The sequence below is a fragment of the Talpa occidentalis genome, unplaced genomic scaffold (assembly GCF_014898055.3).
Source record: "Talpa occidentalis isolate TD23 unplaced genomic scaffold, MPIMG_talOcc4v2.1 talOcc4.6, whole genome shotgun sequence".
Taxonomy (NCBI): domain Eukaryota; kingdom Metazoa; phylum Chordata; class Mammalia; order Eulipotyphla; family Talpidae; genus Talpa; species Talpa occidentalis.
The window spans coordinates 57,356,307-57,378,430 of NW_023604972.1; the positions used below are offsets into that span (position 1 = coordinate 57,356,307).

The 22,124-nt window shown below is 35.8% G+C and overlaps 1 protein-coding gene and 1 pseudogene across 1 annotated transcript in view; one reads left to right on the forward strand and one right to left on the reverse strand.

Annotated features, from left to right (window-relative positions):
- Nucleotides 1-22,124, forward strand: part of CCSER1 (coiled-coil serine rich protein 1) — a 714,838-nt gene that overhangs the window by 563,730 nt on the left and 128,984 nt on the right. The window lies entirely within an intron of this gene.
- LOC119230266 (U2 spliceosomal RNA) lies at nt 7,181-7,274 on the reverse strand (annotated as a pseudogene).

The window sequence follows — 22,124 nt, forward strand, 5'->3', positions numbered from 1 at the left end:
AATAAACCTACTCCACTTTTGCTCCTAGAGATCATATGAGAATGATGAATTGAGTACTTGAGATCCAACTGATAAAAGCACAGGCTGTTTCCTATCCAGAGAGGGCTAAATATCTGCTCTAAATGTCAAAATATAACAAGTTTTTGTTAACTCTTCAGATTTGTGAGGTGTCTAGTGAATGACTCAATATAAGAATTGTGATTCCATTTACTTACAGTTTGACAATGTAGTGCTATTTTTTCTGGAGATAATTGTACAGTGAAGGAGATAAGTTTGTTAAATGTAGCACATGGAGAGACAATTTCTAAAGTATGAATGTTAATAGTAAGAAAAGCTCTTTTAGAGGAAGGATGGGGTTTACTTTATTTTCATTATGACTTGAAGTTTTAAACTATAACACTTTCTATTCTGAAGCTCATTACTACCATGAACACATGTAGATTTATCCCCTAAGAAGTTAATTGTAACTATATAGATTTCAAAATTAATACAGAACGATTGTGATGAGTTCACTAAAATAGACATATGTTCATTTATGGAATCAATATACTCAAATTGTTATTCATGTTCATGAATTTTCAGCTAATATTTCATAGATATTTAGAAGAATAAGGTTGGGTATTCTCTGAAGAATGTTTTCTTTTGTAAAACAGATGTTTAAAAGTATGACAGTTTCAGTAGAAAGAGATTTAGTAAACCTGCTACTGAGTATAATATCCCCCAATCTGAGTTCAACTGTAACTCTGGCATCCAGTTGCCATTGTTGATTAAGTGCTACAAAAACAATTAGAGAAGGCTTGTGACAATTTCCTCCTTTATCTAGCTGTTTGTATAGAGAAAATAATTTATTCAATGTTCAGTTCAGCATCTTTATGTGTAAAATGCAGGGATTAAGCTAGAACAGTGCATCCCAAAGTGCCTAAAGTGTCACTGATAGTAAATTTGGTGTTATGGAATATGGTTTGAATACAACAATGAAAAATACTATAGTCTTATTAAGTAAAACACTTTTTCATTTCCAATTCTAGTTCACTTCTTCCAAAATCAAGATGTGTTTTGTTCTATTAGCGTATCACTTTGCCTAAGAGAAAAGAGAAACATACTGCTGAGCAGAATTTTGCATAAAAGTCTTATTAGAAGTAGCAAATTTCTTGAAAGTTATCTCAAAGATAATAGAAAACTTAATCTATTGTCAGAGCTCCATTTGACCTTGTTTAGTACAGAAATCCTTTCTTGAAAAAGATTTGCTCTAATTATTAGATCTAATTAATGGTATTTATAAAGACTTAGCTATACATCAAATAAACTTTGATAACATACTTTAATTTTAATGTTAATAGGAAACATGACTTGTCATTATAGCACCCAATGTTTATGCAATGCTTAATAAGCATTGCAATAATAATTGTTGAATGCTAGGAATATAATCATTCCTATATGATTTACATGTATTAACACATATTAGTCACATATTTTAATGTCTACAACAACCGGGCGAGGGTCCCACATGGCGCGCAGACCTCTCCTGCCACCCGCTGCTCCCCTCAGCATGTACTTCGCCAGTCTGCCTGTTCTGTTCCCTGCTCTGGCTCTGGTGAATTCTCTCACCCTCCCACGCTTCTGACTGTACCCAGTGCTTGTATAAATAAATAAATAAATCTTTGAAAAAATATATTTGTTCATAAAAATATTTAAAAAAAAAGATTTTCCGCATTTTACATGAGGCAGCTGAAGTCCCAAGGTAGTACCAAGCTGAAGTACCAAGGAATTTGAAAAAGGTGAGTCAGCTAGTAAATGACAGAGTTTTTAAATTCTGTAAGTATCCCATATATTTCTATTTCTTACTTTTCTTCATCCTGCTACCTGCAGTAAGCCTTCGTCAATTTAATTCATTTTCTTCAACTGGAAGTTTATTTCTTTCAACATAATATTCCCAGTTTCTGGTACACATAGGTATTCAAAAAGTATTTTTTTGAATAAATGAATGAATGGTTTAATAAGTTAATTAATCCATGCTTAAAAGATAACTTTAAATATCTTTATCTATGTCCTGTTTGGATTCTTACTTCATAGCACACCCAAATGCTTCCTATTCTTCTGTCACTTAGTTTTCTCCTGATTTTGTCACAATTTCTGTTGTTAACTTTGGATAACTTAGAACCAGAATAATGTGCATTGATGGGTAAGTTCAAGTGAAAACTCCATTAGTTATTACCCTACTGGACTATTTAAGAATGTGATGGAAAATGCATTTATCTATTATATTAAATTTATTAAATTATTTTATAATTGAGTTAACATTAGGATCAGCCCCTCACCCCAATCAGTTATCAACACTGTAGTGCACAAACTGCCAAATCACCTATACTAACTCACCATAATCCATTGTACTTCATTCTCTCTTTCTTCCTCACCCTGTCCCTATCCGGATGCTTTAGTCCTATAGTCAGCTTTCAAGGGTTAGTTTTTGAGCTATCTGACCTTTAGTTTGGCTTTTCTACATTCCACATATTATGTTAGTGATGCCACCCAGTATTTATCTTTCTCCTCCTGACTTATGTCAGTTAGCATTTTTTTTTTCCAGCTCTATCTACCCACAAATGACATGAGTTCATCTTTTTTCATTGCTGGGTAATACTCCATTCTGTATTTATATCACATGTTTATGACCCACTTATCTTTTTTGGGACACTTAAGTGATTTTCATAATTTGGCTATTGTAAATAACATTGCAATAACATGAGAGTGCAAGTCTCCTCTTAACATTTTTGAATTTTTCAGTGGGATTACTGAGTCATATGGTATATACAATTTTAATTTTTTGTGAGAGTGACATACTCTGTTGAGCTTTCCTAAGGCTGGCCCAGCCTGCATTCCCATCAGCAGTGTAGGAAGCTTGCTTTTATTCCACATCCTTATCAGCCTTGTTGTTTCTGGGCTTATGGATATGGGCCATTGTCAACAGTGTGAGGTGGTATCACATTGTGGCCTTGACTTGCATTTCCTGATGATAAGTGACTGTTGGCCATCTGTAAACCTCTTTGAATTTCAGTTTTCTACTTTGTATAATACTGATGTTGATATCTATTTATGTTTCCCAAATGATCATTATACTAACTAAATTAAACATGCTTAAAACATCTCTGAGTGCTTGGCATATTGGAGATGTTTTATGAGTGAGGCAACCTAGCATCATACTGAAATAATCTAGATATTAGAACCAAACAGATATAATATTATTACTGAGTACTTCTAGAAGATTTAGTGCATGATTTACACAAAACACAGTGTTTTGTCAATGCTCAATAACAAAGTATAAGTTTTCTACCCAAGATTATTATACGGGATAAATAAGATTTTTCTTTATCCAGACATACAATAAACAAAATCAAATAGATGTGTGCTGACCATTTTAAAACAGTAATAGAGTTACTTTCCTATAACTCTTCTTAATTTTGGTTTCATATCTTGGGGGTGAAGGCAATTTGCTGCCTCATGAGTGAGCACATTTATTAGAATAGTTTCATGTACTTCTGCCTAAAATATAAATACTATTTCTTGCCTGAAAACACTATATATCAAATTATATTAACCTGAACATTTTTATGCTCCTTAAAATTACTATTGTAGGAAGTACAAAACTCAAGTCTTAAAGTTAAGTTGTTGAATTTGTATTTTACAGACCACTGACAGACTATGATAGTGAGAAATTATACTGTTTTTCTGTGTTTATAAGTCCCTGTATAGAAAAAATACACTATTCAGTATTTGAAAAATATATTGGAGAATGTTAATTTGAAAGTAGGATGTGCATGAATGCATGGATAGATGTATCTCAAGTTAGATGATTGCATATAAGTCTTGTTTTAAATGTATCTAAGAAACACAATTTATTGTGATCCTTTTCTCAATTGAGTGCCAATGTATTATTGGAAATGCATTCTTGTAGAAAACTGAGTGAAACCAACACAGACTAAAAATAATAATTCTGTCATTCCTAAAACCAACACCTACAAGTTTACTTGTTTTTCCTAGGTTCTCATGTTAGGGAACAGTCATCTGCAGTTAAACCAATGAGTCTCCTATGGGAAATCTTTTTTTCCTTAAGAGATGAAGTTAGAGATTCTTGGTGACTTTCAAAAACTCCTTATTAAAGCACATGAGATTAATTTTCAATTATGTATTTTAAAATCAGGTGTGCTATTATTTTTAAAATAATTTTAAAAATTATTTTAGATATTAGTTGAGCATTTTCTTAGAGGACTTGGTACAAAAATCTAAATTTAACATCAGTTCTACCAGCTTACTTAAAAATACTGTTATATTCTTCCCCTGGTATTATAATAGCCTCCTAATAGATTTCCTCATTTATTTTCTTAGAACTTTGTTCTCTCCTCTTATTTTCCCAGTCTTCCAACTTCATGAATATGCTATATCCTTTCTCTGTTTAAAAGCCTCATCTTTAAAATAAAGTCCAGGGCCTCCTGGGTGGTGCAAGCAGTTGAATGCAGCACTATGAAGCTGTCTGCAGCCTCTGCAGTGCTGGTTCGATCCCAGCAAGCTAGGGAGATACCCACATGGCATGGCAGACCTCTTCTGTCTCACCCACTGCTTCCTCAGCAGTGTATTTCCTCAGTCTGCCTGTTCTGCTCCCCGCTCTGCTTCTGGTGAATCCTCTTACCCTCCAGCACATCTTGCCTACACCCTGGCTCTTGTATAGATAAATAAAATAAATAAATCTTTAAAAAAATAAAATTAAAAGAGAGGCCAAAAACTTTCATTACTTTTGTACAAAAGATAAAGTCTAGGAAGCACAGATGATATGACTTCATTTACATCACTGCACATCCTGTACCTTATTTTATTAACATTAGATATATTTTATTTCCGTGAACTTTCTGTGTTCTCTTTCACTTACTTTAGTCCTAGTATGTTTTATTTTTCATTTCCTGCAACAAAAATAAACTCATCCTTAATATTTAGTTTAAACATTACCTGATTTAAAAAGACTAGAGTGAACTACCCTAAAACCTATGAATTCAATCCCATAACACATCATCCCTTGTGTTGACAAGTACAAGCATCACTTTTCTATCTTGTTTGTGGCTATGTTTTTAGACCCTTGTCAAGTGGCTAGCATTTAACATTTAATTATTTCTAAAAACACTAAGAAATATGTCTAAAACAAATAATGAGTTACTAAATCACAAGCCCTTACCAGCCTTTCCCCAGGGGTTAGGCATACTTAATGCTTTGCAATCTCAGATTCCTTCTCATTAATCCTTTCCCTCCCCATGCAGACTTCCTACCTTGTTATGAAGCCCAGCAGCAGAAAAATGGCTGATACTCCCTTCAAACTAGGGCTTCTTTCTGTGACCCTATCATAATCAATAGATCAGCAGAAAAAAAAAATCTGCATTGGATGAAAAAGATACTTGTGAGGAGAAAATGTCTTTCCCACAATTAGTTCCAGGTGATTGAGAACCTGAATTTTGGGTGTATTTGCCTTCCCACAACTAGAATGTGTCTAACCTTGGGAACTAATACCATCTCTTTGAAGCTAAGTGAGAATAAAATAGAAAGTATCTGGGTATTTGATGAAGTTAATCATGCTTCTGAATTAATTTAGCCTGGGACCAAGTGATAATAATGTTATATGAGATATGAGATAATATGTATCATTTCTGTTTAAGCCACTTTGGGGTGGGTATATTTTTACCTATGATCAAAAGGAAACTAACAGATAAAGACTATCAGCACTTGACTTTCCCCAAATCCCTATTTATAGTTAGTCATTTTCTTTTTTTTTTTTTTAAGATTTATTTATTTATTTATCAAGCACAGGGTACAATCAGAAGCGCGGGAGGGTGAGATAATTAACCAGAGCCAGAGCAGGGAACAGAACAGGCAGACCTATGAAAGACACTGCTGAGAGGAGCAGTGGGCACAGCCATATGGGACCCTCACCAGTGTCCGGGGGTCGAACCGGCACTGTAGAGGCTGTGGGCAGCTTCGCAGCCCAGTGCACAACCGCTGCGCCACCAGGGGTGGCCCTATAGTTAGTGATTTTCATCTGTTGGAATAGGGAAGCCTGAACTATCTACTGCTGCAGGAGCCCAAATTTCATCATCTTCTTCTTCTTTTTTTTTTTTTTTTTGTTCTCCTTTTCTAAAATGGAGATGTGCTGGTATACCAAAAAAGTAAACCAAAATATTGATGTGTTTTTGTTTCCCATTTAAATAATCTGTAAGAATAGTTCAGGTTTATTAATGATGCACAAAATAATTCAAGCAAAATGCTGAGAAAATAGAAGTAAACATACAGTCATTTATTTATCTATCTATCTATCTATCTATCTATCTATCTATCTATCTATCTATCTATTTATGTGCTTGCAGGCTTGTAGGCTGCATATCCTAGGGGAGTCTGAAAACTTTCTCTGCCAATTTCAAGTGGAAATATGGGGTTAAGGATGCCCACATTATTGACCATGATTTTTATTAATTTATATTTATTTAATTATTGCTATTTAAGATGAAAATGGGAGACAATATAAGAAGGATTATTTTTTTTGAACCAGTTAAAAAACTCTAAAAGCAAAAGTGATAAGGGAAGAAAATAGTCTTTGCTTATAAATAGACATTCATTCAAATGATTCTCTTAAAATAATGATGAACTCTAGAAAACCTATAAGCAACATGGATGATCAGGAATGTTCCTGTCCAGGGTTTTCTCCCATTTTACTCCTGTCAGTATGCAGGGGAACATCCCTCCTATCCTCTGTGTTCTTCTTGGACTAGGTAAATAAATTAGCAAGAGGCATATTATTTGTAGAAAAAGACTATGTCTAATAACGTAAGTATGGAGAATTTACATGTCTGCAAATTTGAAAGTAAAAGAGACAATTTTGTCTTATATTGTTCTAAAGAAAATGATATGGAGCTTGGGTGTCTAGGACCAAGAAAGTGGTCTTATATGAAGAGGAAGGGATGACCTCATATGTAAAACCTTGAGATACTTGTCCTGCTTTAAGATAGCTTTCTCTAATAAAAATTTTATTTCTGGAGATGTCCCTAAATCTAGGTACTCCACATTCTTTAAGGTTATGGTAACAGTTTCTCTTTAGGCCCATAGGGCCTTCAGTGATTTTAGTTACATAAACCTGGGTGATACATGTAGGAAAAAGTGTACTCTGGACATTTTGGAAAAAGTCCAGTTGAACCTTTTTGGGACTTATTCTACACTTGATCTTAGCCAAAAGGCCGAGAAGCGATTGGGACTTATTCTAAAGGTAACAAAAATTTACTGAATTAGCAACATTTCTATATACCTTAACTCTTCAAATGACAGTGAATTCCTAGAATCTACATTGAGAAGAGTATTCTTCATAACACTTTTTGGTACTATAAATCACAACATGGAAATCAACTCAGAAATCAGTTTTGCATGCAGTCATTACACATTGCAAATATGAAATGTGTGAACATCCTTTTAAAGTAAGTATAAATATGGGGCCTCCCTGGTGGTGCAAGGGGGTAAGCACAGTACTACGAAGCTATCCGCAGCCTATGCAGCACAATTTCAATCCCTTGTAGGCCAGGGAGCTACCCATATGGCACAGCAGACCTCTGCTGTCTCCCCCGCAGGTCCCCTCAACAGTGTATTTCAGTAGATATGCCTGTTCTGCTACCCCCAATGTCTCTGGTGAATCCTCTCACCCCCCACACCTCTGGCCTGTAACCCAGTTCTAATATGCATAAATAAATCTTTGGGCCTCCCCAGGGGTGCAGCAGTTGAGCGCTGGGTTGCGAGACTGCCTGTAGCCTCTGCAGTGCCGGTTCGATCCCCGGCCGCTGGCGAGGGTCCCACATGGCGCGCAGACCTCTCCTGCCGCCCGCTGTTCTCCTTAGCAGTGTATTTCATCAGTCTACCTGTTCTGCTCTCCACTCTGGCTCTAGTGAATTCTGTCACCCTCCCATGCTTCTGACTGTACCCAGTGCTTGTATAAATAAATAAATCTTTAAAAATAAATAAAATAAAATAAAAATAAATATCTATTTTTTTAAGATTTATTTATTTATTTATACAAGCACTGGGTACGGTCAGAAGCGCGGGAGGGTGAGAGAATTCACCAGAGCCAGAGCGGGGAGCAGAGCAGGCAGAAGGACCGAAGTACACTGCTAAGGGGAGCAGCAGTCAGCAGGAGAGGTCTGCGCGCCATGTGGGACCCTCCTCCGGTGGCCAGGGATCGAACCGGCGCTGCAGAGGCTACAGGCAGTCTCGCAACCCAGCGCTCAACCTCTGCGCCACCGGGGAGGCCCCAAATCTTTAAAAAATAAATAAATAAAGTAAGTATAATGGTGAAATCATGGCTACTAGGGCTCCTTATTATGTTGGTCAGTAAAATGTCTTCAACAACACCTAATAACCCACCGTTAGAGAGGGTTTCTATAAAACCAAATCTAATACAATTATTTTTATAAAGTCCAAGTTATTGAGTGGGTAATCTCCCCTTACTTTACTGTAAGTCAAATTTAAATCTTTTTAAAAATAATTTGAGGATATAAAATATTAAATTGTTTGCTTTCTTTTTGAGACTAAAAATAGTAAGGCATTTTACACACTTTTTCTTGTGTTTTTTTTTTTTTTTTTAAGATTTTTTTTTTTATGTATAGAAGAGCTGGGGTCAGGCCAGAGGTCCGGGGTAGGGGTGTGAAAGGATTTACTAGAGACAGAGTAGGGAGCAGCACAGGCTGATTGGCTGAAATACACTGCTGAGGGAAGCAATAGGTGAGACAGGAGAGGTCTGCTGCGCCATATGGGTCACCTTCCTGGCCGGGAAACGAACTCATGCTGCAGCAGCTGCGGATTGCTTCACAGTGTTGATGCTTAACCCCTGGAGCCAACAGGGGAGCCCTTTTCCTGTGTTCTTTAAAAAAAATACTTTATAAACATTTTGCAACTTAGGCTATAGATATCAAGGAAAATAAGTAAACCTGCACTTTCTGTTTTCTGTACCTATTGTCAGTAAGTATGAAATCATGATTTTTATTTATTAATGAAATATTTAAAGTCCTTTATTTTTCTTTTTGGCTAAATTTTTTGTTTTCCTTGGACAAGTCACTTATCTTTCCTATTTCTATTTAAACCTGCTTTTCAAAAACAGGAATAATGATTGTGATCCACTTTATAAAAAAAAAAAAATTGAAAAGAAGGGTGAAAACCAAAAGCAGTGTGCTAAATGCCAGATATGGCAACAAAAATAAAGCAAGGAACATTTCCACTATAAAAGTATTCCCTGAAATGATCTTAATAATATGAGTCTATACAATTATTTCCCGGTATGTCCTTGAGTATTGAGGGATGATGTCCTGTGTCTTGATTATAAAACACATTTCCTGACCTACCCTCATTGAATTAGTTAGAACTGCTATTACAGAGCAGAATGAGGGGTACCCCAGGACCCCAAAACCTGCTGCTCTGAATAGGTTCTGCCACTTGCCCCATCAAGACGAAGCATACTGTAGTGCATAAGGCCTTTAGTAGAAAAGAAATTTAATACAACTAGTGTGCAATAAAGCAAAGAGAAAGGATAAAATTGTTTCCACACGAAACACCCAAAGTTAACGAGTGTCTGTTAGTAAATGACTCCAGCACACCCTCTCTGGCAGGAGAGACCCTTGCCCTGTCAGTAAAATAACTCCAGCAGAACCCCCCTGTGGCAGAAAAAAACTCCAGTAGTAGCCTAACCCTCTAAAAACCAGCTCTCCCATTTTGAGGTGCAATTCTTGGCCTGCAGAGTCATCACCTCATGGTCTTTTAAATAAAGCCTGCTTCAGTCAGATACTCTTGGCCGCCTCTCTTTTCTAACATTTTTTCCCTTATTATCTAAAGCCCCATCAGTCTCTTTGTGATTGTGATACCGAATGTGGGCCTCAGTTTCCCTCAGCCAATAAAAGGAAACAGAGTTTGAGGGAAAGGAAAGTGGTTTAATTTGTCGACAAATGAGGAGGGCCTCAGACTCATGCATGTCTGAAAGACAAGCGTCCTGCTCTCTGGCAGAGTGCAGGGGTATTTATACAAGGGGGAGATGGGCAGGTGTCTGCGAAGGGGAGAGGAAGGGGTCCACACAGAGACAGTTGGGCGCTAGGCACCAGCTTGTTTTTATTAAGGGGAGTGGGGAAGGGGTCAGCATGGAGATGGGTGAGTACCAGCTCATTTTCCTTCTTAAGGGAAGGGAGAAGCTACAACAAATGGGGAAAGACAAACTATTGATCTTGTTAATACTAAATAAGGGAAAATTGCAAGAAATGGGGAAAAGACAAACTTGTTAACTATATCAATGGGTTAACTCTCAGTGATCTCAGTCACTCTGCCTTAATGCCCACTGTGTCCAGAATACTTCCAGTGTCCCAGCCCTTATCCTTGCATCCTTTTCTTTATCATCCTTGCATGGGAATATCCTGCTGGTGTTTGGTGAATCCTGCTTGGAATTTGCTACCCCTGTCTCTGGAGCCTCCCTTATTCCTCAAGGCTTTTTCCTATGCTATTCTGACCATAGAAGCTATCCCCTTGTCCTGTGACTCAAAACAGGGTTGACCCAAATCAGGACAGCTGAGCCCCAAAAGCCTGCAACAGGTCTGAGGCACCTTCTGGTAGGGACCCATTGGAAAGGGGCAGAAGGTGCCAGGGAAGTCTGGATGAAAAAGAGCAAAATCATAATAAGAAAAAGGCTGCCATTGTCAGCTGCCCACGGGTCTCTCACCTACATCTGTTTCAAGTATCTACTTCCATGTCACACAGTCCTTGTGAAGCCAGTGAGCCGGTGGGCCATGTGCGCTGTTACTGTGATTACAGCTGCTGCTGCTGTTGTTCACCCAAATAACCCTTGAACCACCACGAGTTCTTGTCCCATGAAGCCTTAAAAAGGAACTTGTAAACAAACTCTCAGATAAATAAATGGAGTAAAGCAAATCTTTATTTAGAGCGTAAAGAAAAGTTTATTTAGAGGAGAAAGAACAAAAGCAAAGACTCCAAGTCCGCGATGCCAAGGAGAGGCAAAAGACACTGAATGGGCCTGTGTCTAGGGGATATTTAAACCTTTTTCCTCTGCTCCAAAATGTCAATCATCCTACTTTATAATTGGCTCTTTCTCCTAGTGCCTATACTCTTCCTGGCAGATGTGCCCATTTTCCCAGCTCTTATCTTTAGACTTTCTCCTTTTACCTACCTGTACAAGGTCTCTTAAACTTTACTGCCCCATTAGCCCTAATGTTTAGACTTAAAAATTACTGCCCTCCTGGATTTCTGACCTCATCTCTGGATATGTTTGGTTCGCACTTAGAACTACTGTCCTTCTCTGGAGTCTATTTTGGTTAGCACCTCTTTAGCTCTCCAGAAGTCCCTGCCTGTACTGTCCCTGAAGCTGCCTAATTAACTCTAACTTGCCCTGGGACTCACCTGGTGCAAGTTCAAGGACAAGAAGCAAGTGCAGCTTCTTTCCATGGCACTCTGCTCCATGTGCCTCCTCCAGCCTTCATTCTCCACCTCCCTCCACTTCTGTAAAGCCAGGATTATTTTTTTCTCTCTTAGTCCTTTTCTCAATCTTTTCTAACTTCACCTCCCTGCTCTACCTGCCTTAGGGAGGGGCAGGAAACCTGGAAACTCCCCTTTCCTTGGAGGAAGCTACTGGCATCATAATAGAATGCATTTGTCCTTCAAATTATCATCCCTTAAGGCATTCTTGTCTAATCTGAAAAAATCAAAACAAATTTTAACTACAAATTTCAGCCTAAATTTTCTACAAAAGCACTAAAAGCAAATAGGATAGTAGATGTCTATTCATTTATTCAGTTAATACTTACTGAACTCAACCTCTGTGAATGTTTCTGGAATAGATTATTTGTGATATATAAAGATGAAATATGGTTTTTATCCTCAAAGATTTTTAATATGAAAATTAAGAAATACACATGATGACTCTGTTAAAGTTCTCTAACTTAGCATGGGAACAAAGGTAAAAGAAAAATAATTTGGCCAATGAAAAATTCTAGCCACATATAAAAGGCCTTAATTAAGGCAGTGACAATGAGAATTGAAGAAAGGGAATTAAAGGACTTTGAACTCAAACAGATATTATTTTTCTTTGTCAAAAAGATATTATTTCCTCTTTTGGTTTTGGAATGTGAGATGAGAAATGAAGGTGTGAAGACTTTTGGTTTCAGATCCAAAAGTTGAAGTGCATGGAAATCAATAATTCTGTCTTCACAGCAAGAAAAAGTTGAACAAACTGAACATCAAAAATTTTCTTGGGCTTGTCAGAGAAATAAGGCCACAAAAAAAAAAAAAAAAAAAAAAACACCTCCCAGGCAGTAGAAGCACAGTGGAAATCAATTTATATGGAGCAGAAACCACTGAAACCATAGACAGGAACATTTATGTGGTTAGTTGGATGAGTTGGTGGAAGCTATGTATGAACTTACTTGAAACCGGAAACTCCTGGGGGCTAAATTCTTAGGGGGTGGGGCATGCTTTCTTGTGCCTTATCTCTAGGTATTCCACCACAATCTCATTGTGAAGACAAAAAAAAAAATAATTGATTGATTAATAAAAAATAGTGTCTTTAGAAGAGATACAAAAATTTAACCATTTAACCATTTGAAATATGCCCTGAGCATTCTCCACAACAATGACCTATTCTTCTGAAGAGCAGAAAAAGCTCTATCTTCCCTAGAAAAGGACTCTTAAATCCCAGCCCTCTACTCTCTTCCCTTTCTGTCTTACTGAGGTGGGGGATAGATCTAAAAAAAACATGTAAAGATCACCGGTAAACCAGAGGCTAGTAAAATACACATTTTATTTTTTTTTTACCCTTTTTTATTGTTTCTATGTTTTTTGAGGTATAATGGGCATATAACATTACATTTGTTTTAGATACAAAACAAAATAACTTGATATTTGTATACATTGCAAAATGATCACAGCAGTAAATCTAAGTTACATTTTCATCACCATAGAGCTATGTAATTTATTTCTTGTGACAACTTTTTAATTGAGGTACAGTTAAAATGTGTTAATTGTTTCCATTGGCTTATAATATTGCATATGATTTTAAAGGCATAAGAACACACCCTTCAAGTATGTGTTACTTTTGCATGGTGTCCCCGAGTGCTCATCTAGTGCCATGAATATTAAGAACACAGAAGTGGGAGGAGTGAGTTTCAGAGAGTTTATTTCAGAATAAGGAAGCAGAAAGTTCCCTGCAATGATAGAGGTAGGGGGTAGGATGTGAGGACGCAGAGGGATGCATTGGAAAGCAGGTATCCCTTATGTGCTCATTTCTAGATTATTTAATACCAGATATAGTTCGCTAAGTTGCCTCTATTTATTGAATACACACATGGCAAGATAGCTAGCTAAAGATTAACACAGAGGCAGCTGAAAGTGTGGGGAACTTGCTAGAGATTAACACTCACAGTCCAGCAGGGCCATCACCCCCCCTCCCTCCTACTCTCCTGATAAAACATTTTTGGACTGTCTCCTGCTCACAACAGGCAGGTCTGCTCACAGATGCAGGGCCTGTAAATTTCCTTTTTCTGACACTTTCACTTTCTGTGGGGCCTCTACTCTGTCTGCCTAACCAGATCTGTCTGCAGATCTCATCACTGCACCCACAACCCAGACTCCCGCAGTCCTCCATCTTGGTTCATTGTGCCCTTGTGCGTATTGGTCTCCTCTTTTGGTAACCTCAATTCTACTGTCAGATTTCTAGGGTTTGCCCTTGATTTGGTTGCATCTGACCCTTTGTTTTGTTTCTCTATATTTCACATATTAGTGGCATCCTCTGATATTTGTCTATCTCCTTCTGACCTATTTCATTTAGCATAATCACCTCCGGTTTCATTAGTGGTGTTGTAAAAGTTTATCTTTTTTAAATCACTGAGTAGTATTCCATTTTGTATATATATCCATCTTCCAAAGTACCTCCTCTGCCTTTGGACATTTTAGTTACCATAGCTGGGCTATTGTAAACAGTGCTGCAATTGTTAGAACATGATAGAGGGATACTCTGGGAAATCCAAACTTGCATGCTCTGAAGGGATCAGGTCATCCATGCATTCAAAGGCAAAATAACTCTAGACCCTGAAGGAGCCTAAAACCTCACTACAAGTCTAAGGCATCTTCTAGTAGGGAACTGCATGAAAAGGGTTCTGAAACAGAACCCTAACTAGCTGAGACCAAAGGATATACTACATCAAGATAATAACTGTGAGTCTCCCCAAGTATCTCTCACCAATGTGTCTCTTCCAAGGTCTCTGTGTCTCTCTTCTATATATCTCCTTCCATGTTTCATTCCCAGCAGAACCAAGATGTATATCTGGCCACAGAAGCAAGAACTCTTTCTTTTTTTTTTTTTTCCCACATGCCTTTCATGCAGTATAGCTTCAACTGGCCACTCATCTCTGTCCATACTTAAATGGGTGGGGAATATTTACCTCCACTAACACAATGAACATAAGAGCATATACAATGCTTCAAATGAGTGTTTTTGTATTCTTTGTGTAGATACCTAGCAGTGGAATTTCTGGATCAAATGGTAGAGCTGTGTTTAATAGTTTCAGAAACCTCCATACTATTTTCCATAGGGGCTGAAACAATCTACATTCCCATTAATACTGTACTATAATTCTTTTTTTCACCACATCTTTTCTACCCTTGTAATTTCTGGACTTTTTGATGTTGGTCATTCTCACAGGTATGAGGTTTTATCTGATTTTGTTTTTGTTTGTGTTTGACTGAGTATAAATGATGATATACAGTTTTTCATTTTTCATGTCCCTGTTGGCCATCTGTAAATATTCCCTGGAGAAGTGCTATTTAGCTCTTCTGCCCATTTTTTGAGTCTTTTCTTTTCTTTTTATTACGCAACATAATTTTGTAAATCATTGATATCAGTCCTTTGCCATATGTACAGTATGCAAAATGTTTATCCCCTTTCAGTAGGGTGTCTTTTTTTGTGCTTTGACAGTTTCTTTCACTTTGCAGAAACATTTTAGTTTGATATAGTTCCAATTGCATATATTCTCTTTTGCTTCTCTTGCTGTTGAAGATTATTCCACAAAGACATCATTGATGCCTCTGACTTGGAGTCTTCCATGTAATTTATGATTTCAGGTCTTACAAGTTTTTGATTCAGTCTGTGTTAATTTTTGTTTATGATATGAGATATTAGTCTAATTTCATTCTTTTGCATGTGGCTGTCCAGTTTTCCCAACACCATTTATTGAAAAGACTTGCCTTTCTCCAATATATATTATTGATTCCTTTGTTAGATTAATGTCCATGTATGTGTAGGTTTCTTTCTGGGCCCTTAATTTTACTCCACTGGTGTGTGTCTGTTTTTATTCCAAAATCATACTGATTGAACTACTATTGCTTTGTAATATAGCTTAAAACCTGAAAGTGTGATTCCTCCATTCTTCTTCTTTTTAGTAAGGGTTAATTTGACTCATCAGTCTTTTGTGGTTCCATATAAATATCAGTAATTATTGTTCTGTTTCTTTAAAATAATGTCATTGAAACTTTGTTATGGATTCCATTAAATCAGTTTAATGCTTTTGGCCATTTTAACAATGTTAATTCTTCCAATCCATGAGCAGGAAATATCTTTCCATTTATTTCTCTCGTCTGTTTCTTTTAACTATATCTTACAGTTTTCATTTTACAAATATTTCATCTCATTTAAGTTTATTACTAGGAAATTGATTCATTTTTATTCAATTATAAGAGTTAGTTGTATATAGGAACACACCAGATTTTTATAGACTGATTATGTAACCTGCCACTTTACTAACTCATTGTTTTTTAATTTTTTTTAGTTTAATAGTCTTCAGTGTTTTCTATAAATATCGGTATGTCATCTGTAAACAATGGCTGTTTCACTTCTTTCCCAGTTTAGATTCCTTATGTATCTTTCTTTTGTCCAATTGCTTTAACTAGGAATTCTAGTGATATATTGAACAGTATTGGTGAAAATAGACTTTATTTTCTTATACCTGATGTTAAAGTAAAAGCTTTCAGTTTTTGCCGCTGAGAATGATATTAGCTGTACACATTTGTTAGCCTTTATTATGTTGATATATTTCCCCTCTATACCAATTTTATGGAGAGTTTATATCATAAATGGATGTTGGAACTTGTTAAATGCTTAGCATTTATTATTAATGTGGTCTCATGAATTTTATCTCTCCTTTTGTGATATGGAAAATTGCATTGACCAATTTACAGATATTGAGCCATGCCAATGTCTCTGCAATACACCTGACTTGTTCATGATATATGATATGTATGTTGAATTGGATTTGCTAAGAATTTGTTAAGGATTTTTGCATACATGTTCATTGGTGATTCTCATATGTAGTTTTCTTTTTTGAGTGATGTTCTCATCTGCTTTTGTTATTAGAGTAATAAAGAAGCATCCCTTCTTCCACTTCTGGAAGAAATTGAGAATGACAGATATTAGTTCATCTTTGAAAGTTTGGTAGAACTCACTAGTAAAACTGTCTAGTTTTGGCCTTTTTTTTTTAGGGGGGGATTCAGTTTCCTTGCTTGTAATTTATCTGTTCAGATTTTCTATTTACTCCTTACTCAATCCCATCAAGTTATCTGCCTCTAAACATTTGTCCATTTCTACTAATTTCAATATATGGGCATAGAGATATTTATAGTATTCCTTATCATATTTTATATTTCTTAGATACTTGTATCCTCTTTTACATTTCTGATTATATTTAATAAAATTTTTCATACTTTTTTCCTCAGTGTCTAGCTAGAGATATGTCTATTTTGCTTATTTCAATGAATCATCATTTGGTTATTGATTTTTGGACTGTTTATATACAACCAAATATCTAATAAGAGTAACATAAAAAGTCACACTATATATCTTAATTATTGTCTACTATATGACCTTCAGCTTTCCAGAATACTTATAAGGGATGCAAAAACTCAAGGGAATATTCAGAATGAAAATGAAAGCAAGCAACAGAAACAGATTCATAGATGACGCAGACTTTTGAGTTATCAGAGAGAGAATTTGGAAAAATATGATTAATGTGTTAAAATCTCTAATAGGATAAATATATTATAAGAATAAATGGACAATATAATGATAGGGATGGAAACTCTAAGAAAGAATCAAGAAGAAATGCTAGAAATAAAAAGCACTCCAGTATAGATAAGAAATTCCTATGATTGGCTCCTCATTAGATAGATTAGACACTGCTGAGGAAAGAATCGATGAGCTTGGAGATACATATGTCAACTGAAATCTGAAGAGAAAAAGTAAGGAAAACAAATTATAGAATATTCAAGAACTCTTTACTAATTTCAAATATATAATATATATAATTGGAATATCATATGATGAAACCCTATAGAGCAGAAAGTATCTTTAATGTTTGAATAATTAATGTTTAAAGATGTAATTTAATGTATAATGTCTAAGTAATAATTTTTATAATATAAGGTATTTACACTACTTTATAACTTAACTTTTTAATTTTTTAAATATTTTATTTATTTATGCATACAAGAACTGGTGTACAGGCCAGAGATGTGGGGGGTGAGAGGATTCACCAGAGATGGAGTGGGGAACAGAACAGGCAGATTGACTGAAATACATTGCTGAGAGTTGCAGTGGATGAGACAGGAGAGGTCTGCCGTGCTATGTGGGTCACCTCCCTGGCCGGGGATCGAACTTGTGATGCAGTGGCTTTGGATTGCTTCATAGTGCTGTGTCTTAACCCCTTGTGCCACCAGAGAGGCCCTACCTTATTACTTTATTATAAGATATTTTAATACATTATCTATACAGCAAAAATGATGTGAGTTACAATGGACATCATGTCAGATTTTCCACAAAATCTTGATAGACTAAAAACCACATATTCAGAAAACTGAGAGAATCCCAAGCAAGATAAATAGTAAAAAAACAAAACAAAAATATATATACCTATACCTGTCTTAATATTAAAACATTAAAAACCAAAGACAAGGAGAAAATTTTGAAAGAATCCAGAGAAAGGGACTACCTTATCTCTACAGGAAAAAATGATGTCAGTTATGAAGGATTTCTTGTCAGAAACCATGTAGACAATGTAATAGATTACAAAACAACTAAAAATAACTAAAGTGCTAAAATAAAGGATGAATCAAGTGCCTTTATTTAATTATAGTAGAAAAATTAACAGAGACCTTACGTGTAGGAGAAATAGCATGGAGTCTGACACAGCTGTAATATAACAAGTGCAAGTCTACAGAAGGCAATTGGAAATTTAGCAAAATATTTCAGATTTTGGGGATTGGGATATTGATAATATTTTTAGAAGATTAGTTTATAGGTAGTTTCTAATAGAGCCAGTTATTGAGGTAAAACTTTTAAGGGGAGATGGGGTAGCACTTCAGACAGAAACCTGGGGAATATTAACTTTTTATGAACAAAGTGAAAGGAAAAAAATGATTTAGAGTATAAAAAGTATTCAAACTTTATAATAGGAGGATGTGCTAATGTAGAAGTCCAGGAGGAAGAGATATTTTAAATAAGGGATTTTGTATTGCCACATTTGAAGCATAGATCAGCCTGAGGGCTGAAAAAATGTTTCCATTTAACACTGATGAGAGCAATTTTAATTACGTGATTAGAGTAGAAACCAGTTTCAGAGACAGGAAGATTGAACAATTACTAGTAATTTATTCACAGTGGCTAAATTGCTAATGAGGGTGTGGATTCTATAAGTGTAGTTCCTCTTCCAAGAATCTCACTAAAAAAGGAGGAGTCAGGAATAACAAAATGTTTCTTGTCGTTTCTTGTTATATTCGTTTTAGGAAAGAAAATCTTATCCACTTCAATGTTTTCAAATATGAGTAAAACAAGTAATCATAGTAGATGAACAGCAAAGGAAAATAACATTAAACTGGTGGACATTCATAAATGGACATTTCTGAGGTCCAGAGAAGGGGCATAGAGAAAGCGTCAAATAGGTATATGAGATTGTGGTGGGAAAAAAAAATGAAAAACAAACCAAAAAAAAAAAAAAAAAAAAAAAACCTAGAACTGAGAGTGGCCTATAAATTGTACCACTTAAGTTAATTGTCAAATAGAATTATTCTGTTGATATAAAAAATTAAGAGTTTATTAAAAAAAAAAAGGAGTTGAACTTAACATGCAATGTTTCCAGGATGCATTTGTAATAACAGATATATTCTTTGTGTAGGAATAGTCTGTCATGGCATCTAGTTAGCTGAAGTAAAATATTTTGCTGGCTGTCTGAGTCACACTGACCACTTCAGGAGAACTTGAATTGTCTAATTAGTGTCATGTTATTATTTACAAAATAACAGGTGAAAATGAAGTTATACAACCTACTTTGGGAATAGGACACAAAGTATTAAACAACAGTCCTCTGGGGCCTCCCTGGTGGCTCAAGGGGGTTAAGCACTGCACCATGAAGCAATCCACAGCCTCTGTAGCAGGAGTTCTATCCCAGGCCGGCCAGGGAGAAACCCACATTGTGAAGCAGACCTCTCCTGACTTGCCCGCTGCTCCCCTCAGCAATGCATTTCAGTCAGTCTGCCTGTTCTGTTCCCCGCTCTGTCTCTGGTGGATCCTCTCACCCCCCGCATCTCTGGCCTGTACTCCAGCTCTTGTATGCATAAATAAATAAATCTTTAAAACAAAACAAAACAAACAACAACAACAACAAAAAAAAAAACAGTCCTCTGGAGCAACTGCTGCCAGGAAAATGTCCAGTGAGTCCACACAGAGTAGATAAAACAATAGTAATGATGATGCTGATGATAGTAATACCATCTATTAATTATAAGCTAGCCAATATAATAAAAATTTGTGCACTCTCATTTAATATTCCTTGTTGCCTCATCATGCTGTTATGGGTGAAAAGCCATGGTAGAGAAGGATATCAGAGCTGAGTTCAAATCTGAGTCCTGTAAATTTCAAAATACTCCTTAGCTATTATGCAGTTGTGCTTCTGTGTATATAGTTTGGCAACTGTCAACTGTGTCACAGTTCTCCTGTTTTAGTAGTAATGCTATGGTTCTTGCTTTAGACCGCTCATATTACAGCATAGGTGTTAGGTCTGGAATATTGTTTATTCATGCAGGGTTTCAGGACTACTGGTGAAGTAGTGCCTCAGTGATACATACTCAAGGGGCACTTAAGTTTTGTACCCAAGGAAATTCTGTTTGAGGTTGCTTATAAAGAAATAGGGGTAGACAAGGTATGCTGTTTACAAATGAGGTTTTAGTCAGTGCAGTTCTGATTGGTGGAAAGTTTGTCGGTAGATGATAGGTCATATTTCAATCCTGGGTCTGGCTTGCTAGTTTCATTTTTTTTTAATTAAATGTATTTATATATACTTTACATCATTGTTCATTTTTGTACAATATTTGCTTTCTCCTCTCAGGTGTAGTCCCTGTAAAATTCCCACCACCAATTCGTTTTTTTCACAACTTTGGACTGTTCGGCATTTGTCTCAAAACCCCTGGATACCTGGATATACCTAGGACCTGATAGTAGCCTCCTAGCTCTCCCCTCTATTTGGGGAGAATCAGGATGATGCCATGATCGTCTTTATTTTTTAAATCACAATTCATACCGTTAATTAAATAAGTATACAATGTGACCATTAGGATATCATTTATTAATCTAACAAGATGTTAAAAAAAATCAGATTATTTAATCTACTTTTCTGAGGGAAAAAAAATCAGAACTAGTAGAAAACAACAAAGCTAATAGTAATTCCAATTTAAAGAGTTTTCCTCTTATACACTGTTCTGATATTAATAATTGTTTAATCTTGCCCATACTACTCATAATTTTATATATAACCAGTTCTGTGGAAAACTTGTCTTTTCACCTGATCATCTGAGATAATGGAAAGTGTCATGTGAGGAAAATTTATTGCACGTTGTGATTACATTCAGTAAACTTATAATAGTTATGAAAGCATTGCACATTTTATATATTCTTGTTGTCATCTATTTATTCAACTGATTTTCAATAATAGCCTGTTCCAAAGAGTAAGAGTAGATAGATGAAAAAAGATGACTTCTAACTTGTATCCCCTGTTGTGTCTCATAAACCTGGAGGAGTGACACAGGGAGCAGGAGACTATAAATCTTTGAAAGGCTTCACAGGTGATTTGGATGACGTCTTCTTCCACTCCCTGTTGGTAACGACCTATTAGTTTGCTACCCATATAATTCATTATTGATGACCTTCAATGTATAGGTTTTTCTTTGTATTATACAGTAATCCTATAACTTGCCTGGCTTTCTTCTTCTGATGTTAGATTTTGCACAGCTGGGCAAAATTAAAGGAGCAATTAAGGAACTGAAATCAGATTGAAATTCATAGTCAAAGTGAACAGAAAGTTTTATTAATCTAAAGATAGTATCATACCATTACAATGTAAATCTCAATGTGACAAGTTCAAAATAAAAAACTCATGAATTACAATTGCAATTTCTGTGTTCAAGCAAAATACCTTGACAATTATTGATAGCAATAAGTTGCCATATTCTGCTTTCTAAATAAATGTTGCTTTATAATTATACTGGTTTCTAAATATCAGGCCAAGTGTAATTTTAAAATTTATGTTAAATCTATACATTTTTTGTAAGTGGTCGTTTATTTTCTTTCATCTTAAAATTTTAGAAAAGTTACAAGCACCTCTATTTGAAAGAACTATTCCTGCTTAATTAACAAAATGTTTATTGCTTTCTTAGGTGTAAAGAGTGCTTGGTATCAAAAGAACTCAAAGCTGCCTTTCTTTCCCTGACGTGCTTGTCCTTTAACCTTTTACTACACATTTTTTGGAGTCTAGTAAATATTCACAAAGTCTTAATTTTGTGGAGCTGGGGGATATTTATCTAAAATTATAACAAACTTCACATTTTCCCTCTTCACTAAAGCAAAATTCTGGTCTTGACTACAGAGGTTATTTTTGTCCCTATACTGATTCCTCCAGTCTCTTTATCTCACACATATGCAAGGGTTTTTATGATGTAGAATCAGAAGGGAAGCTGGGGAGGGAGGCCATGTG